Genomic DNA, 17,540 nt, shown 5'->3' with positions numbered 1-17,540 from the left:
CAATTCATGTTATTGTAAAAATATATACGAGGTGGTACCAGAAAACAAAAGGAGAAAAATGACTGGGAGAATAGAGATAGCTATAAAGTGCAGAAAAAAATGTATCTCGGTTTTGAAGGAAGCATGGGGCAGCCCAGGGAAGAGCAGGGAGACACTGCAGTGGTGGAAACAATTTGAAATGGTTTCCCGAGCCGAAGGGGCGGGGCCGGGGTAAAGGTGACTTTTGAACCACCTGCGGAATCTGAACGGGCGTTCTTTCCTCTGACTCTGTAATCCTGCCTCGGGGCCTGAGTTACTCTCACACCATCGGCCATGACTCGCCGTGAGGCGGTATCGGGGGCTCTGTTATCACATCGAACCCCCTCCCGGCCGCCGCGTTACATCTTCATTTCTCTGCCGCCTCCTTTCGAACCGTTCCGCCCGAACCTCAAGACTTGAAAGGTCTACAGCGAGCTCCTGGTCTTTCCTTCCCAGCTCTCGCCTCCTCCGGTCACTATTTTAACCTCAAAATCACTTTGTTTTCTTTCTTTGAGATTTCCCTGCTGCCATAGAAATCAAGTCAGTTGCTATTCTCTGCTCTAATTTTCTGGAACAATATATTTTTTATAAATTTTTTCTTGTAAACTCCAACTGCTGTAATGCAGGAACGTCATTCCTGGGCTACCCTACGCCTCCCCGTTCCGGCCCCCGAGCCCCTGCTCTCCACCCTCTGACATCACACACATCTGACATTTGACTTTAGTGGCTTTGGTCTCATGCTCAAAAACGTAAGGGCCAGTGATGGAAGAAAAGAGAACTGTGCTTATGCTGGTGTTTGAGGTCCCCCGCAATCTGGGCCCCAGCTAACTCCTTAATCCATCTAGGGACGGTCCTTGACTTTCAGTGCCGGGAACTGGTAGTAATGACGAGTGTAACAGTCAAGAAATACTGAGAGCTTTCTATACCTCGATACTGAGAGAAGGGCTTTATATAAATTTTCTCATTTAGCCTTGACTACCTCATTTATTTATAAAAGCCCTTTTAGTTCCCATTTTGCAGATGAAGAAACAGAGGTTTAGAGATTAAGTAACTTGGCCACATTTTTTTCACTTGTAGTAAATGATAGAGCCGGAATTTGACATATGAAGTTATTTCTGATTCTTAATGCCATGCTAGACTTCTGATTTTCTCCTCTCTCTCTCTCATTCTCTCTTTTTCTCTATCTCTATTCACCCCTCTCTATTTTCTGAAACAAATTTTAATATATGACCTAAAATGCCTCCATTTTTCCCCGTTGGAATTCAGCCCATCTGTCAGATCCTGCTCAGAGCCCACTTTCTCCATAAACACCCCCCTCCCCCATCAACTTAAGTCGGAGTCACCTCCCCCTCCCGCCAAGCCAGTGGTTCCCACCTTTGGCTGCACATCAGAATCACCTGTGGAGACTTGATATAATTGGTTGGGGAGCACCTGGGCATCACGATTTGTCAGTCTCTCAAGGTGATTCCCATGTACAGCCGAGGATGAAAAAATGGCTACAAGATCTTAATGTTTTTTTGGACTCTACAGCTCTTTTGGCGACTAGAATCACAGACTAGCATGATTTCGAGATAGATTTGGAGATCAGCTATTTTATCTGTAAATGAGAATGTTGAATATGATTAGTAATATTCAAAACTCTTTGGCAGAATACTTTGAAATTATTCAGAGACACACCAAAATTATGTAAAAAAGAAAGTTGAACTTCTTTCATGGAAATGGAGGAGGGAAATGTCAGATCCCACTAATTTGCCTTTTTCCCTCCTTACAACTCTGGGGTCCCTGAAGGAACTACATCAACCTCTAGGGCACCGAAGATCAAACCCTGAATATGCTGCATTACATCAGTCCCTTCTGTCTGTAAGAGTCTGATAGTCTATGGTACCATGGCTAAACAAAAGACGAATTATCTATGTGTTAGCTCTATTATCAGACTACTTCTCTCCCAACAATGTGTCATTTAGCTGACAGAGTGTCTATTTCTTAGGGAATCATATTTATCTAATAAAAAAATAATAGTATTTTCAAATGACCTAGGAATGGCACCGTGTACCAAACAGCTGATATTAATATTTCAAACTCACACCATCTCTGAGGACAAACACCAGTATAAAACCCTTTTGCCAGTGAAGAACTTGAGGGTTGAGGGGTTAAGTGACCCACCTCGAAATGTGGTACAATTTAGTGCAAACTCCCCACTCCTAATCCAGTTTATTCTATTTTTTATAAATATTTTATGAGCCTCTCCTTTACCTGCCACCATGGGCATAAAAACATTTCCACTAATGAGTAGCACAGAGACGTCTCTAAGCCACTTGGAACCAAAGTTCAGCTGGAATTTAGTATAATAGACAATTCACAACACATTTCCAGAGATCAGTGCGGGGGGGGGGGGGAAACACAATTCAGTTTTGCATTCATGTAAGGTAAAAGGTACTGGAGACATTTTTTTTCTCAATGACAAATACAAAGTAAAATTCTTTGTAACAAAAAAAAAGTGGCATATTGAGCTTGTATTCCACAACTACCAAGGAGAGATTAAAGAAGAAATAAATCAATGAAGAAAACCTGTTATTTCAAAACAGATCAAATTGTAACAAAAGGAAGAACATTTTAAAAATATTCTGGCATGGGTGTCTCAGTTTTCTGAGAAAGCTCTGCTCACCACAGCTCATTTTTATTCCCATTTTACTTTTCCTCTTCCCCCATCAGATCATTTTCCTTACTATATGAGGATCAGTGCAGAGGTCTGCCAAATTAAACTGTCACAGGAATACAGGGGATAAAGATTCCCAATAGTGAGGGAAGCTTAGATGAATAATCCCTCAGGATGTGCCACCACTAAGTCAAGGTGGTAATACACTCAGGGGGACACACACCCATCCACAGGGACCGAATCCTTTCAGTTTAATATATCTTATTACTTGTGCCAACAATCTTGAAAGGCACATCATGCCCTAGAAATTACAGAGTAATTGCTTTTTTTAATTAACAGCCAAATAAAAAGAAACCAATAGCAACAGAACTGAATAATTTAAGTCCTATTTAAAAGAATTTAGTTCAATATTAAACTTGGAGTTCTTCAGTTAAAGACACATCTGCTCTCTCTCTTTTTTTTTTTTGCTCTCAATTCTTAAATCTTTGTAAGAAAATACAAAGATTTAAGAATTGAGAGCAGATTTGGAAGTTGGCCATGTATATTTAAATTTATACATATTGTATAATATGTGTTCTAATCTCATATTTAGCTAATACTTTTACCTTGTGTGTTTAGAAAACACTGCTTCATTCATTTTAAATAAGAAATTCACTGACTGTAACCGATATCTAGCTTAACCGAGGCAAGTGTTTAGGTTGACCAGCATTTATATAGTTTAGGGGGACATACATGGAGGTATGATTTGGACATAATGTGCTGAATGTCCTTAGCTCTCTTCTGAGGGAACTGACCTAGGAGTTTCATATGCATAGGTTGTCAATACTGGGCACAGCTTCTTGGAGCAGGGGTGGTTGTCATACCCTAAGGCAGCCATCCACAGGTGACTGTCACAGGATTCTGTCCATAAGAAATGCCCTTATACTGGAGGATGACAACTCAACCAAAACGAATACTCTCTCTTGGGGAAACTTGCAAAGACAGAGTCAGTTAGCAGCAGCAGAAGTAAAAGCAGGTGAAACAGAGATGGGCTGGGGTATAAAATAGCCAAGGTCAACAGGAAAGACGGACCCACATTTCTGGAGGCAGCACCAGAGAACCAGGTTATGACCAGAGCAATGCCAAACACTAAAGTTCCACTTCTCCCTAAGGCATGACTACAGAATTACAGTTTTATTCTGAATGTGGGGCTGGAAATGTAGCTTTTCAGGCTACTTCCTGCTCTTCCTCAATCAAAAGTCCTATTATATACCGTAACCAAACACATCTCTGTTCCTTGCAGCCTCAAAAACCCATAAGGCCATGTGCCTTAAATACCTTTAATTGAGTGTCATCAATAAGGTAAAAAAAAAAAAAAACCAAAAAAAAAAACCTATGGATTTCAGGGCTAATTGCTCTTTCTTGTAATGTCACGACTAGTTTTCAAATTTTCCTCTATATTACCACATAGTTGATCAACAACACTAAATAATCCTAACTTGTGTTATAAATTTTTAAAAGGTAGTATGGTGGTGAAGGTCTTCAGAGGGGTTCTTCAGTGGTGAAGAACACAGTCTCTGGGGCATTGGTTCAATCTCAACTCTGCTACCTAATAGCTCTGTGACCTTGAGTATACTTCTAAATTCCTCTGTAAAACAGAGATATTAATTGTATCTACCTCATACAGTCTTTGTGAAAATTAAATGAATTACACAGGTAAAGCTGATAATAAGCACTATATGAGAACGAGTTATTAAGATATTATTATTATTAAATGAGAAAATAATTTAAACACTAGAAGACTGTATTTTAATTTTAAAACAGCATCATCTACTTTTAAAAGGGTGATTAATCTTAGTGGAAGCTGGTGGCATTCTCCATCCTCAGAGTGATTTCATTGGTATTATTCTACTGAAATATAAAGGTGAAAATGAAAGCAACTCTCAAAAGATAACAAGTGAGCACATCGCTTAATTACACTTAACTTCAGATACAAGATTTGGCAAGAAAAACATGCTTAACCGAAATATTCTGAATTCTTCTATTATACAGACAAGCACGCTAAGCTATTCATAAAAATTCCCAGCCCCAGAATATTCACTGGAGCTATCCATCAAATAATTCAAACAGCTGATAAAGAGTTGGCCGAAACAAAAATGATTGAATTCCTCTCCAAAGAACCGGAATGAGTCTCTGGCAAAAACGAGAAGCTATTATGTCTTGTCCAATTTATTTGGTCTAGTGATTCAAAGAATACTGTTGCATCCCTTATCATCATTTCCCTTTCTAAGGTTCTGATATTCATTAGGAAAGGTCCTTAGCGACCCTAAAGAGTTCATGTTCATTAACTACATTAGATTGAATAAACTGGACATGGCCTTAGAGAGCGATAAAACAAAAGGAGCCAGCAGATGCGGGACACTAGTGCCTGAAAGTGGCTTTCAGGGATGTGCTCACTGGCCGGGCCCTCCCTCCCCATCGGAGGCCTCCAGCTGTGGACTCAGCCACCCTCCCCACCCCCTTCCTTTCCTGTTTGCTCTTAGGGCTGGATACATTTTATAAGCAAGAGGATTAATAGGCCCAGGAGCAGATGCTCTTTTACAGTAAGTACTATTGCAATCTCCAAGCGAGCTTTCCATGCTGCTGATGGCAATCGCTCCCCAAAGAGACATTTCTTAAATACCTATTTTAAGATCCACATTTTGATAATTTTGTTAAGTTAGAAATTAAACACTTGCTGGCTCAAGTGCATCACTGACTATGAACAAAACGGTGCTTAGAGACCTTTTCAAAGTATATATTCTCTGCATTGCTCAGCACTTCCTTTGTCCAGCTAAACACACAGCAAAACGGGTGAATGCCCGGGACATGTCTGTGCTGCCGGCCACAGAGATGATAAATCCAAAGCATGGTCAGAAGGAATTTGAGGCGTCTCTGAAAGACTTGGAGAACTCCGATGTCACATTTCAGGCCCTCAAACTGTGTCTGTGGAACTCATCAGTAAAGTTTCCATGATAAAAATGCTGGATTTTTCTCTGGCCCTTTGAACAGAGAATATAATCTCAGTGTTTTCTCTATGTATCGTGAGAGGTAGAAAGCATTAAATCTAGAAAGGACATTACATGACTTGTTTTAGCCCTGACAGTTCTAAAGTGATACATGTGCCCTTGGTGAGTGATGGGAAGACATTAATGAAATTAATTATTTAGGCTTAATTCATTCATTGTTAATATTGACATGGCCATTTATTGATACTCATTTGGGTAAAAGCAAGACAAGAAGGAAAATCAAGAAAATAAAAAGAATAAGAAAGATGAAATTATACAGAGTCTCGATTTGTGCTTTGACCTTACGACAAACCATCTCTGTAGCTTTTTCTTTCCCCAAGCAATTTATCATCCTAGTGACCTCTGCATAAACATATTATGATCTAAGTCTCCTTACGAGAAAAATGTTCAATGCAATCAAGCATTTTTCTTTTTGTAAAACCTTTGGTTGTTTTAAAATGTCAACAACTTTACGTGTTGGTAGGTATTATATGCATATGTGTAAGTAATATAAGCATGTGTATGTGTATTTATATGTATTCACACATGTATGCATGCATATATAGTTATATATATACTATATATAATATATATTTGATGGGGTCTATATCCATATCTTTAACTGTAACTATATCTATATATTTTTATATAGATAGGTAAACAAAACTTAATCCTTTCCAGGTCTTGAATTTCTTGGGTAATCTGATAAGATCCCCTAAGGAAAATGCACCTGTGTACAGCCATAAAAACCAATGTTACCAGCAAGGTATGCATTCACCTCCAAGTCCATGGGTCACTAATTAGGAACCTTGGGTAACCCTTATGCTGGTCAGCAAAAATGTTCAGTATAGAAAAATATTAGAGAATTAGTACAACATATCATTTTCTATATTGTAATAAATAGGACAAGAAACATTAATCTTCCTCTGATTTTATTTTCAAGTCAGGCCAGAGGAAGTGCCTTAAGACAATGGGCCCAGGCAAAAAGCCCAGCCTGTTCATTGTTTTTTGTTTTGTTTTGTTGTTTTGCCTCGGCAACTTTCATATACAGCACAGTAAAGGGAATCACATCTCTCCCTTCCTTCGGCTGTTCTCAAGAGGAGAGGGAGAAAGGCCCTATGGTCCTGGAGAAGGACTGTGGTATTACCAGGGTATCTGGTGGGCGTGGAGGTTAGGATGACACCAGCATCTGGGTCGCTGAATTGCAAATTACCCACTTGAGTAAGAAGGCATTTTATGGGCATCGATCAAGCTATGTAGCATTTCTGTCTTTTCTAATGTGTACTTCAATACTACTTCCTGGGAAGAGGGGCTTTCCTTGACCTTGAGGTTGCTGAAGATTTATATGATGAAAACATCTTAATAATTAAGGTCCAGCCCCAGGAATAAAAACAGGGAGAGCTATTTGTTTGTGGCTACGTATACCTATCAACCCCGCCATTTTTTTTACTGTAGTCATCACGGCCCATTGTGACTGGCATAATTTCCAAAAGGAAGCAGAGACCATGAATGAAAGAATGTCAAAATATTTTATTGGCCACAGGGTATCCTCCGTGCCCTAGGAGTCAGGCAATATAATTTAACTCAGAGAGCACAGATTTCATAGAATCTTATGAGCCAAAATAGTCTACTCTCTTCCCTGGGATGCTCCTGGATGGCAGCCCTCCTCATTTCCATGACAAAACAAAAGGAGGGAGAGAGTTCGGCATCTCGTCTAGGAAACTGTCGCCTCATTCAATGGTCTAAGATTTATAATCCTCAATATATTCTGTGTCATGCTCAGAACATCCCAAGTGCCCTTTTAAGTAAGGCTGGTTCCATTCAGAATATGGGAGATTTCAAGAATATTATTTGTGAGTTAAAAAAAAGAAAGAAAAGGAAAGCCTTTCCACAAATTTCTGGCCTTCCACCATTATTACCCCTGGGAGAAGTTAAGTTTGACTGCAGACAGCAAATGGGAAAGCAATTCAGCAAGTTCAAAAGTGCACTGACCATTTAATTACTCTTAAATTATATTGTACATAAGGATTAATATTAGCCCTCCGTAGCATCAAGTCTCTACTTTGTTAACTGTTTAAATATATCTTACAACTTGTAACAGCACTTCAGGATAATATATAAATCAGTGAGTACTCAAGACAATGATTTTAAAATATCTCAAACATTTTCAACTTCTCTTGTTAGTTTTCCTTAAGTTTTATCCGTTTCCCCTTATTCAGTTAATAAATGGTTATTGAATGCCTACTATACCCCAAGCACTGTGCAAAGTATTGAAGATATGATAGTAAATAAGATAAATACAGGTTTCTTGCCCTGAGAGAGCTTGCAATATTTTGGGAGACAATGAAAGCAATGAGGCAATTCTAGCGTGATACGTGCTTTGACAGGGAGGAGCAGTTTGCTAAGATATGACAATAAAAAGGGCATCTAGGGCTTCCCTGGCGGTGCAGTGGTTGAGAATCTGCCTGCTAATGCAGGGGACACGGGTTCGAACCCTGGTCTGGGAAGATCCCACATGCCGCGGAGCAACTAGGCCCGTGAGCCACAACTACTGAGCCTGCGCGTCTGGAGCCTGTGCTCCGCAACAAGAGAGGCCGCGACAGTGAGAGGCCCGCGCACCGCGATGAAGAGTGGCCCCCACTTGCCGCAACTAGAGAAAGCCCTCGCACAGAAACGAAGACCCAACACGCCAAAAATAAATTAAATAAAAAAAAAAAAAGGGGCATCTAGACAAGACTGCAGGAATTATGGGCAGACTTCCAGATGAAGTGCCATCTAAGTTGGATCCTGAGTGGTGAGCCTTTTTTTAATATATAAATTTATTTATTTATTTGTTTATTTTTGGCTGCATTGAGTCTTCATTGTTGCGTGTGGGCTTTCTCTAGTTGCAACGAGCGGGGGCTACTCTTCCTTGCAGTGCGCGGGCTTCTCATGGCAGTGGCTTCTCTTGTTGCAGAGCACGGGCTCTAGGTGCGTGGGCTTCAGTAGCTGTGGCATGTGGGCTCAGTAGTTGTGGCTTACAGGAGTAGTTGTGGCGCACGGGCTTAGTTGCTCTGCGGCATGTGGGATCTTCCCGGACCAGGGCTCAAACCCATGTCCCCTGCATTGGCAGGTGGATTCTTTTTTTTTTGTTTGTTTGTTTGTTTTTTTTGTTTTTTTTTTTAACATCTTTATTGAAGTATAATTGCCTTACAATGGTGTGTTAGCTTCTGCTTTATAACAAAGTGAATCAGTTATACATATACAATATGTTCCCATTTCTCTTCCCTCTTGCATCTCCCTCCCTCCCACCCTCCCCATCCCATCCCTCTAGGTGGTCACAAAGCTGGCAGGTGGATTCTTAACCACTGTGCCACCAGGGAAGCCCGAGTGGTGAGCCTTTAACCAGATTCAGGAAGGTGATGGTTTGAGAAAAGGAGCAAGATAGGGCAATAATGAGAGAGAAGCAAATATCAATAGCTTTACTTTAAAATATCAGAGAATCCTGTCTCAGTCTAAAGGTTAATGAGAAGGATCCAGTATGGAGGCAGGTGAAGCTAGAGGAGACAGTGGGAATAACTGACAGAACAAAGACCTCATGAAGGTATAATGAAGGCATAGCACAGCCGAGGAATGGGTCTGAAGAAGGACCATTACATTGCAATGGAAGGAAAGAATAAACAAGAATATAAAGAAATTTAAAGGTGCAGTGGCAGGAAGTTGAGAGAATTCCCATAGCGTGGTTTCAATTTCCTAATATGAACAAATAGAGTAATCAATATTCATTGATTACATTTTATGTCTCAGTCAGGGTGATTAGAGTTCATCTAATACTCAGAACTTTCTGTGACATTGATAATATCCTCCCAGTTTGCAGATGAAAAAGAACATCTCAGAGAAGAGAGTTTGTCCAATATCACACAACCAGAATGTGTCAGAGTCAAAGATATGAATTCAGATTCTCTAAACTACATGTTTCTTTCCAGTTCCTCCAACGGAGTAGAAGAAGCAGTTCTCTGTTGCGAGAGTGAGAGGGAAATGGAGACAAGTTTGAAGAGAGTAGAAAAGGATCAAAATTCTCACTGATTTCTCCCATTCTAACTACAAGGCTTCCTAGATAGGGTAATGAATAGAAACACACTGTGTCACCAATCATTTGGAAATCTCAAGATTTGCTCAACAGCTCGATCAAGTGTGGACATGGAAAAAGTAGGCAGTTGAATTGATCTAAGATAGAAATTCTTCCAGATAGATGGTGTCTTAGCTCAGGCTGCCATAGCAAAATACTGTAGACCGAGTGGCTTAAACAATAGAATATAAATATTTCTCAGAGTTCTAGAGGCTAGGAAATCCAAGATCCAGGGGCTGGCCTATTCAGCTCCCCAGTGAGAGCTCTCTTCCTACACTGCAGACGGCCACCTTCTCACTGTGTCCTCATACGGCAAAGAGAGAGAGAGAGAGAGAGAGAGCACACGGGGTCTCTCTTCCTCTTCTAGTAAGGACACATGCCATCATGTGCCTTACCCTTACGACCTCATCTAGTTCTCATTATGGCCCAAATGCCCCATCTCCAGATACCATCATATTGGGAATTAGGGCATCAACCCATGCATTTGGGGGTGATACAATTCAGTACACAGTAGATAAAAAATGAAAGATAATTAAATATGTGATTAAGAACTGTTCAAGAGCTGGACCATGAAAATCTATGATGAATGGGAAAGGAAGTGAAGACCAGGGGGCTTATTGCAAAGGAGAAAGTGGTGGAGGCCAGATGATGTGACAGAATATTGAAATGGAAGCGACTCAGCTCAAATAAAACAGATGGAAGATGGGATGACTGAATTGACTTTTTAATTTTTAATATTTCCCATATTGGTTTTTAGTTACTATCTAAAAACAAATAAGGGTCTATATGCTTTTTTTCTACAGGCAGAAGGGAACAAATAAGTTTGGAGTGTCTTCTGCAAACACACTTGTGGAGAGAGGAAACTCGGGTTCAGAAAGAAGCTGGCAGCTTTGAAGAAGAATGAATGGCACATGGAGTTTCCAGAAGAGAAGAAAAGGTGAACAAAGGGAGCTGAAAGAGATCCCCGTGGGCATCCCAGAAAAGCCGTGCCCTGTGCCTAGTGCAAGAGAAACACAGGTGACTACAGAAACAAGAATACAATCACTACTATCTGTAAGATACACTCACTGTTTGGAAATAATCTATCTCACCAGATAATGAGGTTTAACAATTTCAATGAATGACTGAAAGACATTTTTAAAAAGAGTAAGAGGTCAGTATCACTGAAGAAAATATGATAAATATGAAGCTCTACTTTAAAATAGCATGTTAAATTAACAGGGTTTTTTTTGATCCCATCAACCTTCACTAAGATGGAACTCAGAGACAGTGTCACCTTCTGTCTGCTGCTTCATAAATTATATTCTCCAAGGAAGGGGATTAACAGGGAAGGGAAAATATTCAACCACTTTAATCGCTAGTAGACATCTTTTAATCATCAAAATATAATTTTGTCCAATAAACTACTTATTTAAATGAGGTTAAGAATACAAACTTATTAATTTTCAAGGAGTTCAAAAATAGAACTGAACACTAAAATCTAGTGGATTTGTGCTAAGTTATGTTGAAACGTATTATTGAATAATTTAGTTTAGCAGCTCTCAAAATGTGGTCTTCAGCCCCCTGAGGGTCCCCAAAAGGTTAGAGCCATTTTAATAATAAGACTGAGACTTTGTCATTTTCACTGTGTTGACATCTGCACTGAATGTGCAAAACGGTGATGGATTAAACAGCTGGCACTTTAGAATGAATGGAGGCAGTGGCACCAAGCTGCATAGTGGCCATTATTTTCTTCAGGCCAACACATCCACTTCCACTTAAGGATGTCCTTGACGAAGCAGAGAAATATTAATATTATTAAATCTGGACCCTTGAGTACATGTCTTTTTAATATTCTGTGTGACAAGATGGGAAGTACACATAAGGCACTTCTGTTGCGTGTCAAAATCTGATGGTTGTCATGAGGAAAAACATTTGTGCAATTGTTTAAGTTGTGAGCCGAACCTTCTACTATTTTCATGAAACATCACTTTTACTGAAAAGAACAGCTGGAAAACAAATATTATTCAGACTTGAATCTTGTCAGACATTTTCTCAAACATGAAAAAAGTGAGCCTGTCACTTAAGGATAACAACTAACAGTATTTACTGCAAATAACACTGTGTAAGCTTCAAGTAAAAGCTTCCATTAGCTTGACAGCTTTCCAACACTTCCAGACTTTTCTGGTAAATTTGGTAGTGATATTAATGAAATTTCTGGATATTGTATAATGAAATTCATCAACATTTGGAAGACTACAAAATTCAACATAATATTTTCCAAATGTTCAATGTGTCATATTACAGAAATAGGCATGGGTAAAAACTACATTCAAATAACATGATAGACCAATGGATTTTAATGTAATGAAATGTTTATTGGTTCCATATTACTGTTAACTTTTACGAAACTACCACTTGCTGAGTTTGGGTGTGGTATCAAAGAAGGTTCTTCACAATTATTTATAAAGGCTATTAAAATGCTCCTCCCTTCTTCAACTATATATGTGCGTACAATGCTGAATTTTCTTCATTTACTTCAACCAAAGAAACATATCACCAAAGACTGAATGCAGAGGCAGATAGGTTAATCCAGCAATCCACTATTAGGACAGGTAGTAGAAAGATTTGCAGAAGGGTAAAACACTGCCACTCCTCTCACTCAATTTTTATTTGGAAAATCTAGTTATTTCATTAAAATTATGTTATTTACGTTAACATGTGATGACATTATTATGGGTTTTCAAATGAATCCATATAAACATTTAAAATTCTGTTTTAATTTCTATTATAAATATATATAAACAAAATTTCCTTAGTCTTAATAGCATTTCAGTGTGTATAGGGTCTCTAAAACCAAACGTTTTGAGAATTCTTGCTTTAAAGGAGCAAAATTCACCTGTAACTGTGATTTTTATTATATCCACCAACTAAATTATTGAATTTTAAATGCTATGTTGACCTTAGTTCACAAGATACACCAGTCAAAGAAAAAATACCCAGGGCTTAGGTTTTATTTTAAAAGATTTGAAACATATCTGATTATAATAAAATTATAAATCCATCTGCCCCTCTCCTTTCCCACTACTTTTTTCAAGACTCTGTAAATCAAGTCTTCTGGAAGCAGGAGTAAGGGACTTTTGCAGTGATGCCAATATTGCACTGGCAGCCCACATACAACAGTTTTTATTCCCACACCCAGAGCTGGAAAACTCTTCTCCTCCCCAGAGAGAGTTTTTTGGCTTCCAGGCCAAGTGGCTAGGATAATAGTCTCCTGCTTTCCTCCTGCTTTGGGGAATCTTAATCCCATGGACAGCTGATCACAGACCCTGAAGCTCCCTCCATATTTTCCCAAGACAGCCAGCAACAGGACATATACAATGAAAATCAGACTTTTGGTCCATAGGTCAAGATTTATATAACTAGCCAAGGTTTTGACAACCATCCTGAAATCATACAAGATATATTTGTTTTATAAAAAGAGATAGAGAGAGATGGTATTTGTTAGAAATATTTTTAAAAGGCATTTAACTATTCAATAAATATTTTTACCAATACAGGGAATATAAAGGTATAAACGTGTGGGGCGGGTAAAGAGGAGAGCTGGAGAGGGAAGTCAAGTTGGAGCTGTCCCACCCTAACAAGTGGGCGAAGGGGCCTCCTGCACCATAATTCATGTGTCTGCCCCTTGGGCATAGATTTTTCCTATTGAGATCAAATAGAGTATTGAAGAAGGATAGCTCGAGCCCTCGTCACCTGCTGTAGCAGTTCTACCGGTCTCCTCCAGTAAATTCCAGAGCATTCTTGAGAGCCGGGTTGAGGGGATGAGGATGGAGAGGCGCTACTTTTCTGAGTCAGCCCACGTCACAGCTTGGATCTCCACGCTGCCAGGTCACCCAGCCGTGGTCCTCAGCTGGCCCGCCTGCCCCTCCTGCCCCTCCTGCTGGATTTCATGTTTCTGCGGCAGAAACACCAGTACCTGTCTCCTTCCAAATACATGTGCTCACCTTGTCTCTCAAAATAAAGAATACTAATTTTCAGCTAGACAGCTTGCAGTCAGCTAGGAGTCTTGGTTTCCCAGTCTCCCTTGTCTCTAAGTAGTGGTGAGTGAGATGCGTAAAAAGATCTGTGGAAATGGAGGAGTTCTGTGCAACTTCCAGGAAGCCTCTTCGGAAAAGAGGAAACATGCCCTTCTTCCTCCCTTTCCCCATCCTACCCCCGGTAGGATGGGATCTGATGCCTGCTGTAGTGACCACAGGGAACTGCTGGATGAGAACCGTACCCTCAGGTGGCTGAATGGAGAACAGGAAGGGCTGTGGGTTCCTGATGACCCTGGGGCTGGCACTCCTGCCTTGGATGGCCCTCCCCTAGAATTCTTTACAGGATAAATAAATTTCCCATCATATTTAAGCCAAGCTCTTTCAAGTTTTCTGCCACACAGAGTAATGACCAGTCCTAACCGAAACTCTTTCTTTCTTTCCCCAAATTATAAATAACACTAGGCTATTTTGAGCCAAAAAAGCATTCAATGGAAACTTGACAGTAACCACATAAAGGTATAAAATGGAAAGGAATTAGTGCAAATTCAGTGGAGGACATCGCTGTTTCTAGATATTTGTTATCACTCCTCTGCTGTGGAAATACTCTTCAGTGTCCATACTCACCCACAAGTCCCCTGCCTTCCATCACATTCATGAGGCCCTCCTTCCTCCTCGTTTGACTGTCACTTAGATGATCTCCTCTGGTTGACTCACCATAACTCAAAATTCCTCTCACTCTATCTTGTCAAACAGTCCACGCCTGTCCTTCTCCCACTGACTGCATCCAAATGAGACCGACAGCATTGTGTTTCTCAAGCAAAAATGCCATCAGAGCCCATCTCAGTGTTTTCACCAACAAAAGAACCATCTACCCCAGAGATAATTTAAGCAATTCCATCAGAAAGAAAAAGCAGCTACCATACATTTTTTAATAGTATTTTTCTTTCTACTCTATATTAATTAAGAAGTAGGGAAAATACAACTGTGAAAATTTAATGAAATCAGAAATTCCAGCACAGATTTTATCAGAGTTTCTGTGTATCATGAAAAATGCCTAGGAAGGCATGAGACCCGATGCTGGCAAAGGTGCTGTGATTTATGTGAAAGCAGAAGCCATCTCTCCTGACACAGAGCTCCACCTCCAGTGATCCGTTACCACCCCCCCAAGTCCTCCAGACCCCCAGCTCCGGCTGATGCCTGCAGACACTGCCTACCAGGCCTGCCCCTACTTCTTGCACTTAATGATTTTTCTCTTCAACTGTTATGGGATGCAACTTCTCTCATTTAAGACACAGCATAAAAACTTTGCCTTCTTACTCTCTTACCCATAGCTTTCAATGAACGCACGTGCTCTGAGAACTTTGCTATGGGATCCACAGCCTTCTCCTCACTGCCAGTTACTGCAATTATCCATCAATTTTCACATGGATGTTGGAATCAAGACCCCGGCCTGACAGTGTCTTACCTCAGCTCCATACTTCATCTCCGCTCGACCTCGGATACTTAAGAGCATATTTGAACATGTCACCATCTAACACTTCACTTCTTAAATCTTCAACTCTGATTTTCTATCACCAACAATTTTTAGCCTTCCATCTTTCTCTTCTTCACTCCCACTACAACTACTTTTTAAGCCTTCTGAGAGAATTCTGGGAAAAGAAGGCAGAGCAAAAGATTCTCTGTCCCTCTCTTTCTTAGAAACTATCCAACAATAATAAGGAGAAAAACAGAAAAGACCACCTCATCTTCAATAAAAACTGATGAAAGTCCATAACTCTGGATGAAAATACATAGAAAAGAGTTCCAAAGGGCAATGATAGTTAGACCAGGGCCTTGAAAGTTTGACCAGGATCTCAGCAGAACCCAGGCAGTGTATGTGGCGTGCTGAGTTCACCATAGCTACAGCCCACGTTCAGGGGCAAACAGTGGTCTCTGGTTAGAATAGCAAGATTCCCATGGGGGTCGGGCAGCGGGAGCCTCCAAGATGCCTTTGTGGTGCAAAGAAGTGGCTCCAGGAAGGTGGAACTGAAAGAGGAAATATATAAAAAAGCTGTCTGCCATGGGAATGAGAGCACAGAGAATAAAATACGGTAGCAAGCAGCCCTGCAGGTGCTGATCTTGCCCACTGGAGGAGGAAAAAAGATCTCAGCACGCCTGTGTGTGCACGTGTGGACAAACACACACTCGTGCACGTAGAGGTACGCACATCCCCCACCTCGTACCGAATCAGAGACATTCTAGACTTCACAGAGCCCCGGGGGGACCTTCTTGTAACCCCAGAACACGGGAGGGTGTGGGGAAACTGGCTCATCTTCAAAACCTGCAGGCCCACCCTTTCCTCTGATACCTCACCCAACTCTCTTTCAGAACTGCTCACCTTTCCAAGATGCACGATACTAAGAATAATAAGAAAACACTTAGAAAAGGAGCAGGACGCAGAGAGGCGCACACTACACAAAAGGCAGATGAAGATCATTTGTCAAAAAGTAAAGACAACAAAATAGGTGATGTTATTCGCACGCCTGACTCTCTGCACCAGACTGTGGCCTAGTGTTCCCAGCACCTAGCAGTGCGGCTGGTACATACTAAACATTTCAGCTAGATTTGATGAGTAAAGAAGTGATTTTCTAAAGTGGCATTTCAGATACTATTGGTCTCCTTCTGAAAATGATTTGGGGTGATTGGGCCCTCCTGGATTTCCTGAAATGAAACAAATATGTGTAGCTTTCTTTGCTAAGTTTAATGAAGACAGGTTTTCTTGAAAGTCTAATTAAATTCAACAAATATTTGTTGAGTACTTACTATGTGCAGATCACTCTGCTGGGCTCTACCATGGATTTAAAAACAAGATCTGATTCTAATTTGAGAAGATACGTGCACCCCAATGTTCATAGTAGCACTATTTACAATAGCCAAGACATGGAAGCAACCTAAATGTCCATCGACAGAGGAATGGATAAAGAAGATGTGGCACATATATACAATGGAATATTCCTCAGCCATAAAAAGAACGAAATAATGCCATTTGCAGCACCATGGATGGACCTAGAGATTATCATACTAAGTGAAGTATGTCAGACAGAGAAAGACAAATACCATATGATATCACTTCTATGTGGACTCTAAAATATGATACAAATGAACTCATTTACAAAACAGGCACAGGCTCACAGATATAGAAAACAAACTTATGGTTATCAAAGGGGAAAGGGGGTGGGGAAGGGATAAATTAGGAGTTTGGGATTAGCAGATACAAACTGCTGTAAAATAAACAACTAGGTCCTACTATATAGTACAGGGAACTATATTCAATATCCTGTAATAAACCAGCATAGAAAAGAATATGAAAAAGAATATATATAACTGAATCACTTTGCTGTACATGAGAAACTAACACAACACTGTAAATCAACTATACTTTAATAAAAAAATATATATATATATAAACAAGACCTCGAGGAGTTGAATATTCACTATATAATTAAATACATTTTTAATTTTAAAACGTTTCTTAATTAGTCTGGGGAAGGGCAAATGCTGTTTCCTGACCACCAGAATCTATTCTAACAGTAAAACCATTTCTACTATTCCAATATAATAATAGACAGAACAGGTAGATGATTCAAACTCTTTAAATAGTGCAAATGAACTGGATTTCTTTTAAATTTAATAATAAATGAATATTGTAATAAGTTTGCATGGAGACAGATGCA

The 17,540-nt window shown here is 40.0% G+C and overlaps 1 protein-coding gene across 1 annotated transcript in view; it reads right to left on the bottom strand.

Moving 5' to 3' along the window:
* LOC309644460 (uncharacterized protein) overlaps positions 1-17,540 on the bottom strand; it is a 377,358-nt gene that overhangs the window by 47,684 nt on the left and 312,134 nt on the right. The window lies entirely within an intron of this gene.

The sequence above is a fragment of the Balaenoptera physalus genome (genome assembly GCF_965194825.1).
Source record: "Balaenoptera physalus genome assembly, chromosome: 1".
NCBI classification, from domain to species: domain Eukaryota; kingdom Metazoa; phylum Chordata; class Mammalia; order Artiodactyla; family Balaenopteridae; genus Balaenoptera; species Balaenoptera physalus.
Note: the sequence above shows the minus strand (reverse complement) of the source record. Positions and strands in the feature narration are given on the sequence as shown.